We start from the raw sequence: 17807 nt of genomic DNA, 5'->3' as shown, positions 1-17807 counted from the left end.
CTGTCCTGATATCCAGAAGCTCTTTTTGGTTATAAGAGACGCACATAACAAAGGTGTTACAGGTGAGATGTGTTAAAGGTCTCACATTTTAAACTGCCCTTTGGCACTTTTTTTATTTACTATATCAATGTTTACATTTGAGTCATTTATCCAGTAATGAGTGCATTCATCTTTGTACCTTTTCATTCTGGTCCCCCGTGGGAATCGAACCCACAACCCTGGCATTGCAAGGGCCAAGCTCTACCAGTTGAGCCACACAGCACCTTTTTCACTTATATTATCTAATTATATATTATTAGACAGGCTTCCACTTCTGAGATAGATTGAGAATGACACTGAAGTTTCTATTCAGAGTTCTGAGGAGTTGTTGGGAGTTCTGATGATATCCTTTACCCATGCATTATAGGCTATTCCATCTGTTAGTCATAAATTATTTGAACATAACCAACTGGTTTTCATTGCCATGGCACGGAATCCTCAAGTGATCGACAGTTACCACACAAAATTGTTTTCTCTTTCATATTCTTAAAATGATCAGAGTCAATTCAGTGTTCATTACTGGTCACATATAATATTATACCTCTACATATCGGTAGCTTCCACTGGCAGGAGTGTCTTTCATGTACAATATTACTCTCCACCAGATTTTCATCTCATGTTGACATTTTTTGACAGTTAATAAAAGGTGAGATGTATCCATTTCTGCCTTGCCTGGTTGGTTATTCAAAGGAAAACAGTCGTACGTTTTTATTCTCCAAAGTGTCTTTTAATGTTGTTAAAAATAAGATGAACAAAGGGGTACATTTCCTGTGAGAAGAAGCCATTCCCAAACACCGGTAAATCATTCAAAACCATTTTAAATGGATGATAAGGATAAAATGCATTAGGATTCAGTAAATTTTTCCAAACTTGCTTATGCTTAATTAGTGCCTCAATGCATTCAATGTAATATTCCCTAAATGACGCATTGGGTGTACATACAGTACCGGTCAAAAGTTTTAGACCACCTACTCATTCAAGGGTTTTTCTTTATTTTTCTATTTTTTACAATGTAGAATAATACTGAAGGCATCAAACCTATGAAATAACACATATGGAATCATGTAGTAACCAAAAAAGTGTTAAACAAATCAAAATATATTATATATTTGAGATTCTTCAAATAGCCACCCTTTGCCTTGATGACAGCTTTTCACACTCTTGGTATTCTCTCAACCAGCTTCATGAGGTAGTCACCTGGAATTCATGTGACTTCTTAAAAGTTAATTTGTGGAATTTCTTTCCTTCTTAATGCGTTTGAGCCAATCAGTTGATTTGTGACATGGTAGTGGGGGTAATCAGAAGATAGCGCTATTTGGTAAAAGACCAAGTCCATATTATGGCAAGAACAACTCAAATAAGCAAAGCGAAACGACAGCCCATCATTACTTTAAGACATGCAGGTCAGTCAACACGGAAAATTTGAAGAACTTTGAAAGGTTTTTCAAGTGCAGTCGCAAAAACCATGAAGCGCTATGATGTTGAATGTGGGACTATCATTTGTTTTTCAACAGGACAATGACACAACACACCTCCAGGCTGTGTAAGGGCTATTTTACGAAGAAGGAGAGTGATGGAGTGCTGCATCAGATGACCTTGCCTCCACAATCCCCCAACATTTACATTTTTTTTACATTTTTAGTCATTTAGCAGACAAGTGCTCAGCATATGTGGGAACTCCTCCAAGACTATTGGAAAAGCATTCCAGGTGAAGCTGGTTGAGAGAATGCCAAGAGTGTGCAAAGCTGTCATCAAGGCAAAGGGTGGCTATTTGAAGAATTTGTTTAACACTTTTTTGGTATACATGATTCCATATGTGTTATTTCATAGTTTTTATTATTCTACAATATAGAAAATAGTACAAAATAAAGAAAAACCCTTGAATGAGTAGGTGTTCTAAAACTTTTGACCGGTAGTGTACATAGGCCTACAGCTGCATTGTGAGTTGGTGGTTGGTTTTAGACTCAGCAGCTAAATCAGCCAGGATTAGATTATGGTTGCACTACATTTTCAATACATGTAGGTTTTTTGGCTCTTTTTCCCTTTTATAGTTTCATCATCCATGTCATAAAACTATTTAATAGCTTTTTTAACTAATAAATGAACTAACAGAGAACATGAAAAAGAAAGGAAAGGGTGATAACAAATTGCACATTTCAGTTCGAGAAAAATAAACACATTTTGAGCCATGAATAATGTTTTCGGCTGCATTCAATTATGAAAATAATAACACTAAACCATTTACGCATAGAGAGAAGGAAGTAAAGGATGTTGGAAGATTGATAAGAATCTACCCTTTCAGGTCACCTCCCTTGAACTTACAGTTGAAGTCGGAAGTTAACATACACTTAGGTTGGAGTCATTAAAACTTGTTTTTCAACCATTCCACAAATTTCTTGTTAACAAACTATAGTTTTGGCAAGTCGGTTAAGACATCTACTTTGTGCATGACACAAGTCATTTTTCCAACAATTGTTTACAGACAGATTATTTCACTTATAATTCACTGTATAACAATTCCAGTGGGTCAGAAATGTACATACACTAAGTTGACTGTGCCTTTAAACAGCTTGGAAAATTGCAGAAAATGATGTCATGGCTTTAGAAGCTTCTGATAGGCTAATTGACATCATTTGAGTCAATTGGAGGTGTACCTGTGGATGTATTTCAGGGCCTACCTTCAAGCTCAGTGCCTCTTTGCTTGACATCATGGAAAAATCAAAAGAATCAGCCAAGACCTCAGAAAAAACATTGTAGACCTCCACAAGTCTGGTTTATCCTTGGGAGCAATTTCCAAATGCCTGAAGTTACCACGTTCATCTGTACAAACAATAGTATGCAAGTATAAACACCATGGGACCATGCAGCCGTCATACCGCTCAGGAAGGACGCGTTCTGTCTCCTAGAGATGAACGTACTTTGGTGCGAAAAGTGCAAATCAATCCCAGAACAACTGCAAAGAACCTTGTGAAGATGCTGGAGAAAACAGGTACAAAAGTATCTATATCTACAGTAAAACGAGTCATGTATCAACATAACTTGAGAGGCCGCTCAGCAAGGAAGAAGCCACTGCTCCAAAACCGCCCGAGTGGCTCAGTGGTCTAAGGCACTGCATCACAGTGCTAGCTGTGCCACTAGAGATCCTGGTTCGAATCCAGGCTCTGTCGTAGCCGGCCGCGATCGGGAGACCCATGGGGCGGCGCACAATTGGCCCAGCGTCGTCCAGGGTAGGGGAGGGAATGGCCGGCAGGGATGTAGCTCATTTGGTAGAACATGGCGTTTGCAACGCCAGGGTTGTGGGTTTGATTCCCACGGGGGGGCAGTATGAAAAATAAAAAAATAAAAAATGTATGCACTCACTAACTGTAAGTCGCTCTGGATAAGAGCGTCTGCTAAATGACTAAAATGTAAATGTAAAAAGCCAGACTACGGTTTGCAACTGCACATGGGGACAAAGATCGTACTTTTTGGAGAAATGTCCTCTGGTCTGATGAAACAAAAATAGAACTGTTTGGCCATAATGACCATCATTATGTTTGGAGGAAAAAGGGGGGTTTGCAAGCCGAAGAACACCATCCCAACCGTGAAGCACGGGGGTGGCAGCATCATGCTGTGGGGGTGCTTTGCTGCAGGAGGGACTGGTTCACTTCACAAAATAGATGGCATCATGAGGAAGGAAAATTATGTGGATATATTGAAGCAACATCTCAAGATATCAGTCAGGAAGTTAAAGCTTGGTCGCAAATGGGTCTTCCAAATAGACAATGACCCCAAGCATACTTCCAAAGTTGTAGCAAAATGGCTTAAGGACAACAAAGTCAAGGTATTGGAGTGGCCATCACAAAGCCCTGACCTCAATCCTATAGAAAATGTGTGGGCAGAACTGAAAAAGCGTGTGCGAGCAAAGAGGCCTACAATCCTGACTCAGTACTGTCAGGAGGAATGGGCCAAAATTCACCAAACTTATTGTGGGAAGCTTGTGGAAGGCTACCCGAAACGTTTGACCCAAGTTAAACAATTTAAAGGCAATGCTACCAAATACTAATTGAGTGTATGTAAACTTCTGACCCACTGGGAATGTGAGGAAATAAATAAAAGCTTAAATAAATCATTCTCTCTACTATTATTCTCACATTTCACATTCTTAAAATAAAGTGGTGATCCTAACTGACCTAAGACGGAATCGTTACTAGGATTAAATGTCAGGAATTGTGAAAAACTGAGTTTAAATGTATTTTGCTAAGGTGTATGTAAACTTCTGACTTCAACTGTATCTGATTGTGCTAGGTATGGATGTCTAATATGATTAAGAGATTGAATACAATTTTATAGCACACTAACTTTAATAGAAACTACAAACTATGTTTAGGGCTATGATATAATACGTTTCACATGTCAAAGAAATCCTAATTCCTAATGTAGACATTCATTGTCAATGCTGGCTACAAATGTATTAATCAATTTATTTGGCATACTCCCTTTACATCTTTCTAAACTTTTTTGGAAGATGTAAGTTGTTGGAAGATGTAAGTCCAGCGTTTAGCAGAGGTGCTTGATGTAATTTCCCTGAAAAGAGAGAGACAGTTTTGTTCGGAAAGGGCCGTGGTGGACGCGCGGCTGGATCTTCATCCTACGAAACATAATTGTACAGTGCTCAGAGAAGAGGTTTCAGTCACTTGGACATGAAACAGTCCCATCGACGAAGACATGCGTCAAATGAAAGAGGTCGAGGACATGCCAAGATACTGGAGAGGAATAAATATGTAGACATATGAAACTCTGGAGGGCATATTAGAATTGGAATTGGAGTGTGGTGAATTGGTGGAGTACTGTGTATTGGTAGAATTGTGTGTATTCTTATTGACCCAGTGTCCTCTAATAGCATTAAATATTGTCAGCGTGTGTCATGAATTGGATTAGATAAAGATACAATCAAGAACTGCAACATATAAAAGCACATTACTATCTGCTGATGTCTTAAGACTTCAGAGAGCAATCATAAAAATATGTGGACAGTAATCTCAAGGTTAAACGTGTCGTTAAATAATAGAACACAACAGGAAGTGTTTCTCCTCACTTCTCAATGAAACTCAGACATAACATAGACAGTCTATGAGACAGAAACTGTTTTGGCTGCATGAACGGATTGCTTTATTACCCACTATTGCTATTAGGAGAAGCCATTGCCAACATCAACTTAAAGCACATGCCAAAGCTCTTAATTTGTTTTTAATTTCTGGCCTGGGCAACGTAGCATAAAAGCTATACAAATACACACAGAGACATTAAAACCTTGCGCTGTGCTAATGGTTCTTTGATTATTGATGTGCACACCAAATGGCATCCTATTCCCTATATTGTACACTACTTTTGACCAGGGCCAATAGGGCTCTGGTCAAAAGTAGTGCCCTATGAAGTGAATAGGGTGCCATTTGGGATGCAACCAATGAATAGCACACATGCCTTCAAATCCACTGAGCCAGTATGGGACCCTGAGGAGAAGTCAAGGGGAACTTCCAGTATGTTATGGTGGTATCTAGGATACACACACGTCACACCATGTGCACAGGGTAAAGTAAACCATCATCGCCCAACCTCCGCGTGTGTGTGTGGTAGTCAGTTCTTTATTTAAACTGTTCGGGGGGGAAACCTCCCCTATAACTGAACTAGGTCAAAGATCTCCTTGTCAATCAAAGTACTGCCTTATACAAGTGCTCTCTGCCAGGCCATGGTTGTACCTCACCTCGTCATCCAACATGTGACCTATATAAGTATTTTCTTTGAATGTGTAATATATGTTAATCAAACATAAAAGCCATCCAATACTCTGCTAAAAGAAGTCCAATACGCTATGACAACAGTGAAAACAGTGCACTAACATAAGGTAACATTGGCCATGAAACCACAAGCGTGATAGACTTCTGCCCTTCCTTATGTATTGTTTGTAGTGCAACATCTGCAGTGCTGAAAGGAGACCAGGTAAAATGCAAAGCAGCTGAATATTAACACGCAGAGGTAGCGATAACCCACTGCCTAGTTTTTCAAAGCAATGTTTGCCATTTCAAAGTCAAACCAACATTATCGGTTAGTATGTCTAGTGGTGGATTCAATCAAATACAGTAGCATATGTGTCATCTTAAATAAAGATTTGGTTCATGCAGTAAGGATATTACTTAACAAAACAAGTAGGGCTCACTTGAAAAAGGGATATCAATGTCAATGTGACTTCCCTGGTTAAATAAAGAATAAATACAGTAGAAAGCTTTAGAAATCCCCTTATCTGAATAGGCGGTTCTTCTGGTGACTTCCTGTGAGACTGACCCAGTCTGCAGTCTATCAGCGAGAACACTGGGAGAGATATGGATAGACCTTTCATCAGTCTGGACAGAGAGCCGCTAAGAACCAAGAGTCATTACCGACCATGGTACGGTACGGTATCTGGCCAACGTTCAGGAAAACAACTAATTCGACTCGATAATCTATTTTAAAAAAAGCATGCATATCAGATAAGGAGCTACTCAGACTGGCTGCGATTTTAACCAAGGTGTCATCCTATTATGGCTAGCTGGATGCATTACAGCTTTACTTTATCATTGTCCTGTCCATCAGACTCATTGATTTAAAGTAGGGGGTCATATGGGTGAGTGAGCAAGGCTAAAAGGTAAAATAATATAATCCCCCCTCTCTCTCTCTTCACACCTGCAGCCTTTCACTCAGGCATCCTGTAATTTGCCTCGGAGTGTGGCTGTCCCACTGTCTGCAGAGGACAGCCTGACAGGTTCACTGTAACACGCTGTGTCAACAGGAAATTACATTTGAAACAAAGAGGTGTGTCAGAGTAAGAGCCACATCTATAGAGCGGAAGCTAGCTAACCTTTATGAGGTTAACAGAGTAGAATAGTGTGTGATCTATTCTCCAGAAACCAGAAGGCCTGAGTATAGCCCATGTATAACTATTAACATTGTGAACATTCCATATACAGTTGAAGTTGGAAGTTTACATACACTTAGGTTGGAGTCATTAAAACTTGTTTTTCAACCACTCCTCAAATTTCTTGTTAACAAAATATAGTTTTGGCAAGTCGGTTAGGACATCTACTTTGAGCAAGACACAAGCAATTTTTCCAACAATTGTTTACAGACAGATTTTTTCACTTATAATTCACTGTATCACAATTCCAGTGGGTCAGAAGTTTACATACACTAAGTTGACTGTGCCTTTAAAAAGCTTGGAAAATTCCAGAAAATGATGTCATGGCTTTAGAAGCTTCTGATAAGATAATTGACATAATTTGAGTCAATTCGAGGTGTACCTGTGGATGTATTTCAATGCCTTCCTTCAAACTCAGTGCCTCTTTGCTTGACATCATGGGAAAATCAAGCCAAGACCTCAGAAAGAAAATTGTAGACCTCCACAAGTCTGGTTCATCCATGGGAGAAATTTCCAAACGCCTGAACACGTTCATCTGTACAAACAATAGTACGCAAGTATAAACACCATGGGACCACGCAGCCATCATACCGCTCAGGAAGGAGACGCGTTCTGTCTCCTAGAGATTAACGTATTTTGGTGCGAAAAGTGCAAATCAATCCCAGAACAACAGCAAAGGACCTTGTGAAGATGCTGGAGAAAACAGGTACAAAAGTATCTATATCCACAGTACATAACCTGAAAGGCCACTCAGCAAGGAAGAAGCCACTGCTCCAAAACTGCCATAAAAAAAGCCAGACTACGGTTTGCAACTGCACATGGGGACAAAGATCGTACTTTTTGGAGAAATGTCCTCTGGTCTGATGAAACAAAAATAGAACTGTTTGGCCATAATGACCATCGTTATGTTTGGAGGAAAAAGGGGGATGCTTGATCGCCGAAGAACACCATCCCAACCGTGAAGCACAGGGGTGGCAGCATCATGCTGTGGGGGTGTTTTGCTGCAGGAGGGACTGGTGCACTTCACAAAATAGATGGCATCATGACGAAGGAAAATTATGTGGATATATTGAAGCAACATCTCAAAACATCAGTCAGGAAGTTAAAGCTTGGTCACAAATGGGTTTTCCAAATGGACAATGACCCCAAGCATACTTCCAAAGTTGTGGCAAAATGGCTTAAGGACAACAATGTCAAGGTATTGGAGTGGCCATCACAAAGCCCTGACCTCAATCCTATTGAAAATATGTGGGCAGAACTGAAAGAGTATGTGCGAGCAAAGAGGCCTACAAACCTGACTCAGTTACACCAGCTCTGTCAGGAGGGATGGGCCAAAATTTACCCAACTTATTGTGGGAAGCTTGTGGAAGGCTACCCAAAACATTTGACCCAAGTTAAACAATTTAAAGGCAATTCTACCAAATACTAAATGAGTGTATGTCAACATCTGACCCACTGGGAATGTGATGAAATAAATAAAAGCTTAAATAAATAATTCTCTATACTATTATTCTGACATTTCACATTCTTAAAATAAAGTGGTGATCCTAACTGACCTAAGACAGGGAATTTTTACTAGGATTAAATGTCAGGAATTGTCAAAAACGGAGCATAAATGTATTTGGCTAAGGTGTATGTAAACCTTCGACTTCAACTGTAGGAGCACTGTGAAAGCCTATTGAACAGGCTCATAAACAATAGGAGACTTGTTGCAACTCGGTTATGTTTAGAAGGAGAAAGCCAAGAAGGGGGAAAAAATCTAAGGAGGATTTTCCACCATTTTTTTGTGTTCACCTTGTATGCAAGTCTATACTACACAAGATAATTCTGATTTACCATGTTATAGATTAAACGTTATTATATTATCACAGAGTTCTCTAACCCACTACCCACTAAAACTCACAACTGCTCCACTATCACAAAAAAAAAAAGATCTTCACATGAATCAAAATGATAATATCTGTCTTAAGGTCCAATGCAGTTGCTTTTATATCAATATTAAATCATTTCTGGGTAACAATTAAGTACCTTACTGTAATAGATTTCCATTAACCCCTTACACTCGTGGAAATTGATTAAAGAAAGAAATGTCCTCAACAATCTACACACAATACCCCATAATGACAAAGTGAACCAAAACATTTGTATTCAGACCCTTTGCTATTAGACTCGAAATTAAGCTCAGGTGCATCCAGTTTCCATTGATCATCCTTGAGATGTTTCTACAACTTGATTGGAGTCCACCTGTGGTAAATTCAATTGATTGGACATGATTTGGAAAGGCACACACCTGTCTTATAAGGTCCCACAGTTGACAGTGCATGTCAGAGCAAAAACCAAGCCATGAGGTCGAAGGAATTGTCCATAGATCTCCGAGACAGGATTGTGTCGAGGCACAGATCTGGGGAAGGGTACCAAAACATTTCTGCAGCATTGAAGTTCCCCAAGAACACAGTGGCCTCCTTCTTAAATGAAAGAAGTTTGGAACAAGCAAGACTCTTCCTAGAGCTGGCCGCCCGGCCAAACTGAGCAATCGGGGGATAAAGGCCTTGATCAGTCTGAAAGAGCTCCAGAGTTCCTCTGTGGAGATGGAAGAACCTTCCAGAAGTACAACCATCTCTGCAGCACTCCACCAATCAGGCCTTTATGGTAGAGTGGCCAGACGGAAGCCACTCTTCAGTAAAAGGCACATGACAGCCTGCTTGGAGTTTGCCAAAAGGCACCTAACCATGAGAAACAAGATTCTCTGGTCTGATGAAATCAAGATTGAACTCTTTGGCCTGAATGCCAAGCGTCACGTCTGGAGTAAACCTGGCACCATCCCTATGGTGAAGCATGGTGGTGGCAGCATCATGCTGTGGGGATGTTTTTCATTGGCAGGGACTGGGAGACTAGTCAGGATCGAGGGAAAGATGAACGGAGCAAAGTACAGAGAGAACCTTGATGAAAACCTGCTCCAGAGCGCTCAGGACCTCAGACTGGGGCGAAGGTTCACCTTCCAACAGGAGAACGACCCTAAGCACACAGCCAACACAACGCAGGAGTGGCTTCTGGACAAGTCTCTGAATGTCCTTGTGTGGCCCAGCCTGATCGAACATCTCTGGAGAGACCTGAAAATAGCTGTGCAGCGACGCTCCCCATCCAGCCTGACAAACTCCCCAAATACAGGTGTACCAAGCTTGTAGCTTTATACCCAAGAAGACTCGAGGCTGTAATCTCTGCCAAATGTGTTTCAACAAAGTTCTGAGTAAAGGGTCTGAATACTTATGTAAATGTTATATTTTGCATTTTTTAAATGTATAAACTTGCAAAAATGTCTAACAACCTGTTTTTGCTTTGTCATTATGGGGTATTGTGTGTAAAAAACACAATTTCATCAATTTTAGAATAAGGCTGTAACGTAACAATATGTGGAAAAAGTCAAGGGGTCTGAATACTTTCCAAATGCACTGTATATGGCTAGGGACAAATTGAAATGTTTCTAACAGAATAACTATAAAAAGCATATGTATGACCATGGTAGCAATTGAAAGAGAACACTTTGGAGATTATGGGGAAATTATCAGACAAAAGGTGAGAACACAACAGTTGAATCCAAACATTACACTGTTGATTTTATGTGCATTTTACATTTACTGTACTTTTCACAGCATTTGTCAATAACGAAATCTGAAAATACTCTGGATTCATTCACTAACATAATAATAACATTCATTAAAATTTGGGAGTAGGTGCAAGATAAGAAAAAATGATTACAAGGGTTTGAGTGAGAGGTCTAACTGGGGTCTCCAAGTGGCCATACATCTCTCCAAACTGTGCACAGTTTCAAAGTAATTTTATGACTCAAAGAAAGAGCCATTAACCACAAGGTGCTTTTGTTTCTCTCCTAGCTTTGCCATTGAGGAACTAAAGCAAGCACACTTGTAGTTTTTTGTTTGGAACACAGCCCTGTGTTCCCACCATAACACAATTACTGTTGTTGTTTACGCGATCCAAAAACGTTCAATTATATATTGCACCAATTTAGGTGCTTATCCATGATATAAGCTGCCATTTTCAACCTGTATATAGGATGACAGGGGCTGTGAGTGGAATGGGCTACAATTGGCAAAAATAGCTATTTCTCAAGCAAGAGTTTTGCTAGACCTGTCTGGTAGTGGTCTGTGGGGAGGGGAAAGCGGAAAACTAACTGTTATTAGCAGAGAGGTTTGGAACTCTCTTTGTTATTGGTCTATTAACCAATTTACCGCATGGTGATGCCTTTATATAGACTCCTGATACACTATATATACAAAAGTATGTGGACACCCCTTTAAATTAGTGGATTCTGCTATTTCAGCCACACCCATTGCTGAAAGGTGTATCAAATCGAGCACACAGCCATGTAATCTCCATAAATAAACAATGGCAGTAGACTGGCCTTACTGAAGAGCTCAGTGACTTTCAACGTGGCACTGTTCCTGTACCCAAGAAAGCAAAGGTAACGGAACTAAATGACTATCGCCCCGTAGCACTCACCTCTGTCATCATGAAGTACTTTGAGAGACTAGTCAAGGATCATATCACCTCTACCTTACCTGTCACCCTAGACCCACTTCAATTTGCTTACCGCCCCAATAGATCCACAGACAATGCAATCACCATCACATTGCACACTGCCCTATCCCATCTGGACAAGAGAAATACCCATGTAAGAATTATGTTAATTGATTATACAGTGTGGGAAAAAAGTATTTGATCCCCTGCTGATTTTGTACGTTTGCCCACTGACAAAGAAATGATCAGTCTATAATTGTAATGGTAGGTTTATTTGAACAGTGAGAGACAGAATAACAACAAACAAATCCAGAAAATGCATGTCAAAAATGTTATAAATTGATTTGCATTTTAATGAGGGAAATAAGTATTTGACCCCCTCTCAATCAGAATGATTTCTGGCTCCCAGGTGTCTTTTATACAGGTAACGAGCTGAGATTAGGAGCACACTCTTAAAGGGAATGCTCCTAATCTCAGCGTGTTACCTGTATAAAAGACACCCGTCCACAGAAGCAATCAATCAATCAGATTCCAAACTCTCCACCATGGCCAAGACCAAAGAGCTCTCCAAGGATGTCAGGGACAAGATTGTAAACCTACACAAGGCTGGAATGGGCTACAAGACCTTCGCCAAGCAGCTTGGTGAGAAGGTGACAACAGTTGGTGCGATTATTCGCAAATAGAAGAAACACAAAATAACTGTCAATCTCCCTCGGCCTGGGGCTCCATGCAAGATCTCACCTCGTGGAGTTGCAATGATCATGAGAATGGTGAGGAATCAGCCCAGAACTACACGGGAGCATCTTGTCAATGATCTCAAGGCAGCTGGGACCATAGTCACCAAGAAAACAATTGGTAACACACTACGCCGTGAAGGACTGAAATCCTGCAGCACCCGCAAGGTCCCCCTGCTCAAGAAAGCACATATACAGGCCGTCTGAAGTTTGTCAATGAACATCTGAATGATTCAGAGGAGAACTGGGTGAAAGTGTTGTGGTCAGATGAGACCAAAATCGAGCTCTTTGGCATCAACTCAACTCGCCATGTTTGGAGGAGGAGGAATGCTGCCTATGACCCCAAGAACACCATCCCCACCGTCAAACATGGAGGTGGAAACATTATGCTTTGGGGGTGTTTTTCTGCTAAGGGGACAGGACAACTTCACCGCATCAAAGAGACGATGGACAGGGCCATGTACCGTCAAATCTTGGGTGAGAACCTCCTTCCCTCAGCCAGGGCATTAAAAATGGGTCGCGGATGGGTATTCCAGCATGACAATGACCCAAAACACATGGCCAAGGCAACAAAGGAGTGGCTCAAGAAGAAGCACATTAAGGTCCTGGAGTGGCCTAGCCAGTCTCTAGACCTTAATCCCATAGAAAATCTGTGGAGGGAGCTGAAGGTTTGAGTTGCCAAACGTCAGCCTCGAAACCTTAATGACTTGGAGAAGATCTGCAAATCGGAGTGGAACAAAATCCCTCCTGAGATGTGTGCAAACCTGGTGGGCAACTACAAGAAACGTCTGACCTCTGTGATTGCCAACAAGGGTTTTGCCACCAAGTACTAAGTCATGTTTTGCAGAGGGGTCAAATACTTATTTCCCTCATTAAAATGCAAATCAATTTATAACATTTTTGACATGCGTCTTTCTGGATTTTTTTTTTGTTATTCTGTCTCTCACTGTTCAAATAAACCTACCATTAAATGTATAGACTGATCATGTCTTTGTCAGTGGGCAAACGTACAAAATCAGCAGGGGATCAAATACTTTTTTCCCTCACTGTAGCTCAGCATTCAACACCATAGGACCCTCCAAGCTCATCATTAAGCTCGAGGCCCTGGGCCTGAACCCCGCCCTGTGCAACTGGGTCCTGGTCTTCCTGACGGGCCGCCCCCAGGTGGTGAAGGTAGAAAACAACATCTCCACTTCGCTGATCCTCAACACGTGCTTAGCCCACTCCTGTACTCCCTGTTCACCCATGACTGCGTGGCCAAGCATGCCTCCAACTCAATCATCAAGTTTGCAGACGACACAACAGTAGTAGGCTTGATTACCAACAATGATGAGACAGCCTACAGGGAGGAGGTGAGGGCTCTGGGAGTGTGGTGCCAGGAAAATAACCTCTCACTCAACATCAACAAAACAAAGGAGATGATCGTGGACTTCAGGAAACAGCAGAGGGTGCACCCCCCTATCCACATCGACGGGACCACAGTGGAGAAGGTGGAAAGCTTCAAGTTCCTTGACATACACATCACTGACAAACTGAAATGTTATACCGACGCAGACAGTGTGGTGAAGAAGGCGCAACAGAGCCTCTTCAACCTCAGGAGGCTGAAGAAATTTGTATTGGCACCTAAAACCCTCACAAACTTTTACACATGAACAATTGAGAGCATCCTGTCGGGCTGTATCACTGCCTGGTACGGCAACTGCACCACCCACAACCGCAGGACTATCCAGAGGGTGGTGTGGTTTGCCAAACGCATTACCGGGGGGCAAACTACCAGGACACCTACAGCACCTGAGGTCACAGGAAGGCCAAAAAGATCATCAAGGACATCAACCACCCGAGCCACTGCCTGTTCACCCCGCTATTATCCAGAAGGCGAAGTACAGGTGCATCAAAGCTGGGATCGAGAGAATGAAAAACAGCTTCTATCTCAAGGACATCAGACTGTTAAATAGCCATCACTAGCACATTAGAGGCTGCTGCTGCCTATTGAAATCACTGGCCACTTTAAGAAATGGAACACTAGTCACTTTAATAATGTTTACATATCTTGCACTACTCATCTCATATGTATATACTGTATTTAGTTCATGCCGCTCTGTCATTGCTTGTCCATATATGTATATATTCTTAAATTCCATTCCTTACTGAGATTTGTGTGTATTGGCTATATGTTGTGAAATTGTTAGATATTATTTGTTAGATATTACTGCACTGTCGGGGCTAGAAGCACAAGCATTTCGCTACACCCGCAATAACATCTGCTAAACACGTGTATGTGAACACCACAGCTCCTACGTCATATTCGAACCAGCATTTACAGGGTTAACCCCACCTTCTCAACACATCAGGAAATCTAGCTGGAGAGGGCAAAAAAAGAGTGAGCAGTGTGCAACACAAAAGCACGGAGGGAAGAGAGAGCAAACCATTTAAGACGAATGGTGAAGACTAGAGACCCGACCCGTTCACACAGCAGCAAACTTCTGATCTCTCCTCATGTGCCCTAAAGACGTACAGTAGCATCACCTTTCCTGAAAGACAGTAAGCCTCATAACAAGATTGTTTCCCAGCTGGTCTTACCTTCTCTTAACTGCCTCCTATGTTGCCTCCACTGCCAAACAATGATCAAATTGACAATATGTCCTACAACCACCAGGGTTGGGAATACGTTTCCAGGGGCGCTTGCCGGCATCAGGCCTGGGACAGAGTGGGGAATCAAAGTCTCCAGAGCCAAGTGGGTAAAATGTGATGGGGGAGTGTAGGAAGGGGTGGCCAGTGAGGGGTGTGGTGCCGCCGTTACAGACTTTAAACCAAAGAGGTAGCCAATTTACGAGAGAGCACCCCTCCCACCTTTTTTTTGTCTGATTCAGACTGCTGGCAAAAGTGAGCTCCCTCTCTCTCTCGCTCTTTCCCTCACGCCATTCCTTCCTTCACAATCTCTCTCTCTCTCCGCTTCTCATTCCTGCATTCTTCTCTTCTTCATTTAGCCTGGTTCATTTAAGTCTACTCACTTTAGCTTTCAGGAAACAAAGTAAAAACTCCTAATATAGTTAGTGTAGTTTCCTCATCTTCTGTTTGCTGTTGATACACCAGCTGGTTTGCTCCATACGGAAAAGCTTCATTTCCAGTCATTGGCAGGCTCACCACAGCCTATCTAGCAGCAGTTAATAATACATGAGACCTTTTTTTGTAACGCACACACTTAGGCCAGCCCTGATAAGGAAACGCTCATATACATTCAATACAGGTTTTTCCTCACAAACCTCTAGTAGTAAGCTACTCATTATTTCCCACCCTCCCCATGAGTCATAAACATTTTCTACACATTTTCTACAAAATGTTCTACAAATATTTACGTTCCTATTCACCAAGCTTCCCATTTCATTTTCCTAGAAGCTTTTTTGGCCACCGCCTCATGTAACTTGACTGCGTTTCTCGAAATGCTCATTGTTTCCTGATGTCCAAACTCCATACTCATGCCCATAGGCCTTCCAGAACACCTGTAGAACTGGGTATTGTTTGACCAATAAACCAATAAAACCCTTCCAACCTCCAAATACCGAAAGTCTGTTTAAACCTTCTGCCTGTAAATCTGAACACCCACCCCATTCTTCTCTGGACACACCCTGTCATTAAAATAACTTGCAAAATCACCTGTAGATGAAATACACTATACATACAAAAGTATGTGGACACCTCTTCAATTGAGTGGATTCGGCTATTTCAGCGAGACATGTTGCTGACAGGTGTATAAAATCGAGCACACGCAATCTTCATAGACAAACATTGGCAGTAGAATGGCCTTACTGAAGAGCTCAGTGACTTTCAACGTGGCACCGTCATAGGATGCCCCGGTCAACTGTACGTGCTGTTATTGTGAAGTGGAAACGTCTGGGAGTAACAACAGCTCAGCCGTGAAGTAGTAAGCCACACAAGCTCACAGAACGGGACCGCCGAGTGCTGAAGCGCGCAAAATCGTCTATCCTCGGTTGCAACAGTCCCTACAGAGTTCCAAACTGCCTCTGGAAGCAACGTCAGCACAATAACTGTTTGTCGGGAGCTTCATGAAATGGGTTTCCATGGCCAAGCAGCCGCACACAAGCCTAAGATCACCATGCGCAATGCCAAGCGTCGGCGGGAGTGGTGTAAAGCTCGCCGCCATTGGACTCTGGAGCAGTGGAAACACGTTCTCTGGAGTGATAAATCACGCTTCACCATCTGGCAGTCCAAAAGACGAATCTGGGTTTGGCGGATGCCAGGAGAACACTACCTGCCCGAATGCATAGTGCCAACTGTTAAGGAATAATGGTCTGGGGCTGTTTTTCATGGTTCAGGCTAGGCCCCTTAGTTCCAGTGAAGGGAAATCTTAATGTTACAGCACACAATGACATTCTAGACAATTCTGTGCTTCCAACTTTGTGGCAACAGTTTGGGGAAGGTCCTTTCCTGTTTCAGCATGACAATGCCCCCATGAACAAAGCGAGGTCCATACAGAGATGGTTTGTCGAGATCGGTGTGGAAGAATTTGACTGGTCTGCACAGAGCCCTGACCTAATCGCCCACATCAGTGCTCAACCTCACTAACGCTCTTGTGGCTGAATGGAAGCATGTCCACGCAGCAATGTTCCAACATCTAGTGGAAAGTCTTCCCAGAAGAGTGGATGCTGTTTATAGCAGCAAAAGAGGGACCAACTCCATATTAATGCCCATGATTTTGGAAAGAGATGTTCGATGAGCAGGTGTCCACATATATTTTGTCATGTAGTGTATTGTAGAGATAAGGAACGCCTAGAGTGGGAATGTTACTTAAACACGGATCCAGTTTTCATGGATGTCAAACAGCAGTCTCTCTCTGATATGCAATAAGTATAACTTTTCCTCCATTTTGGGATTTAGTTGATGCTCCTTTACGTTTGCACACATTGAAAGTTCAGATCATGTGATGATGCTGTATTTGCAGAGCCCCACAATGCATAAGTCCTTGACATCAGTGTGTATCCCCCATCACTAAACATACCATGACTCGTCACACTTCCCAAAGCCACAAAACACACATGAAACATACAGACACGCACCAAAAAGCTTTGTCCTGTGGCCAAAACAGGCGCGAGTGTTGCTTCCAGTGCTTTCTGTAAGCAAAACGCAGTGTGGTGACCTTTAGATGGGGCAGAGAGTTTCACTTACAACTCAAATGCCACATGGTAACCCAACACCATGACCAATGGCACTGCTCCCATAGAGGAAGAAGGACCATGCCAAACGCACCGGCCCATAAAGAAGAGACCAAAATAGACATTGAGACAGACTCGAAGTCGCCTACAGTATGTCCTATGGCACAGTCAATGACAATTTATATATGGTAGAGAATCTACAGTGGTATGTAGACTACAAGCTGAACTACATACAGTATGCTCTAACCGAATTAGTAAGCCTTCCGGTCAGTTGCCAAGTAGCCGCTGCCACAGGAACGAAGCAACACACAGACACACTTCTATCAACCTACCAGGTATGATCTTCATCTATAGAAGATTGTAAGAGGGATATTTATTCTAAGAGAAGAAGATCTT

General features: G+C 42.0%; 1 protein-coding gene across 1 annotated transcript in view; it reads right to left on the bottom strand.

The window, feature by feature from the left end:
* The window catches only part of LOC311113768 (plectin-like), a 95639-nt gene extending 80808 nt beyond the window's left edge, over positions 1–14831 (bottom strand). The window contains exon 1 of the mRNA XM_084157078.1: positions 14821–14831. The gene's annotated coding sequence lies outside the window, so the exon portion shown is untranslated. The remainder of the gene's footprint in view (positions 1–14820) is intronic.
* Between the last annotated feature and the right edge of the window lie 2976 nt (positions 14832–17807).

This window comes from Coregonus lavaretus (genome assembly GCF_964263955.1).
Source record: "Coregonus lavaretus genome assembly, chromosome: 40".
NCBI lineage: Eukaryota > Metazoa > Chordata > Actinopteri > Salmoniformes > Salmonidae > Coregonus > Coregonus lavaretus.
The sequence above is the reverse complement of the archived record's forward strand: the minus strand, read 5'-3'. Positions and strand labels throughout refer to the sequence as shown.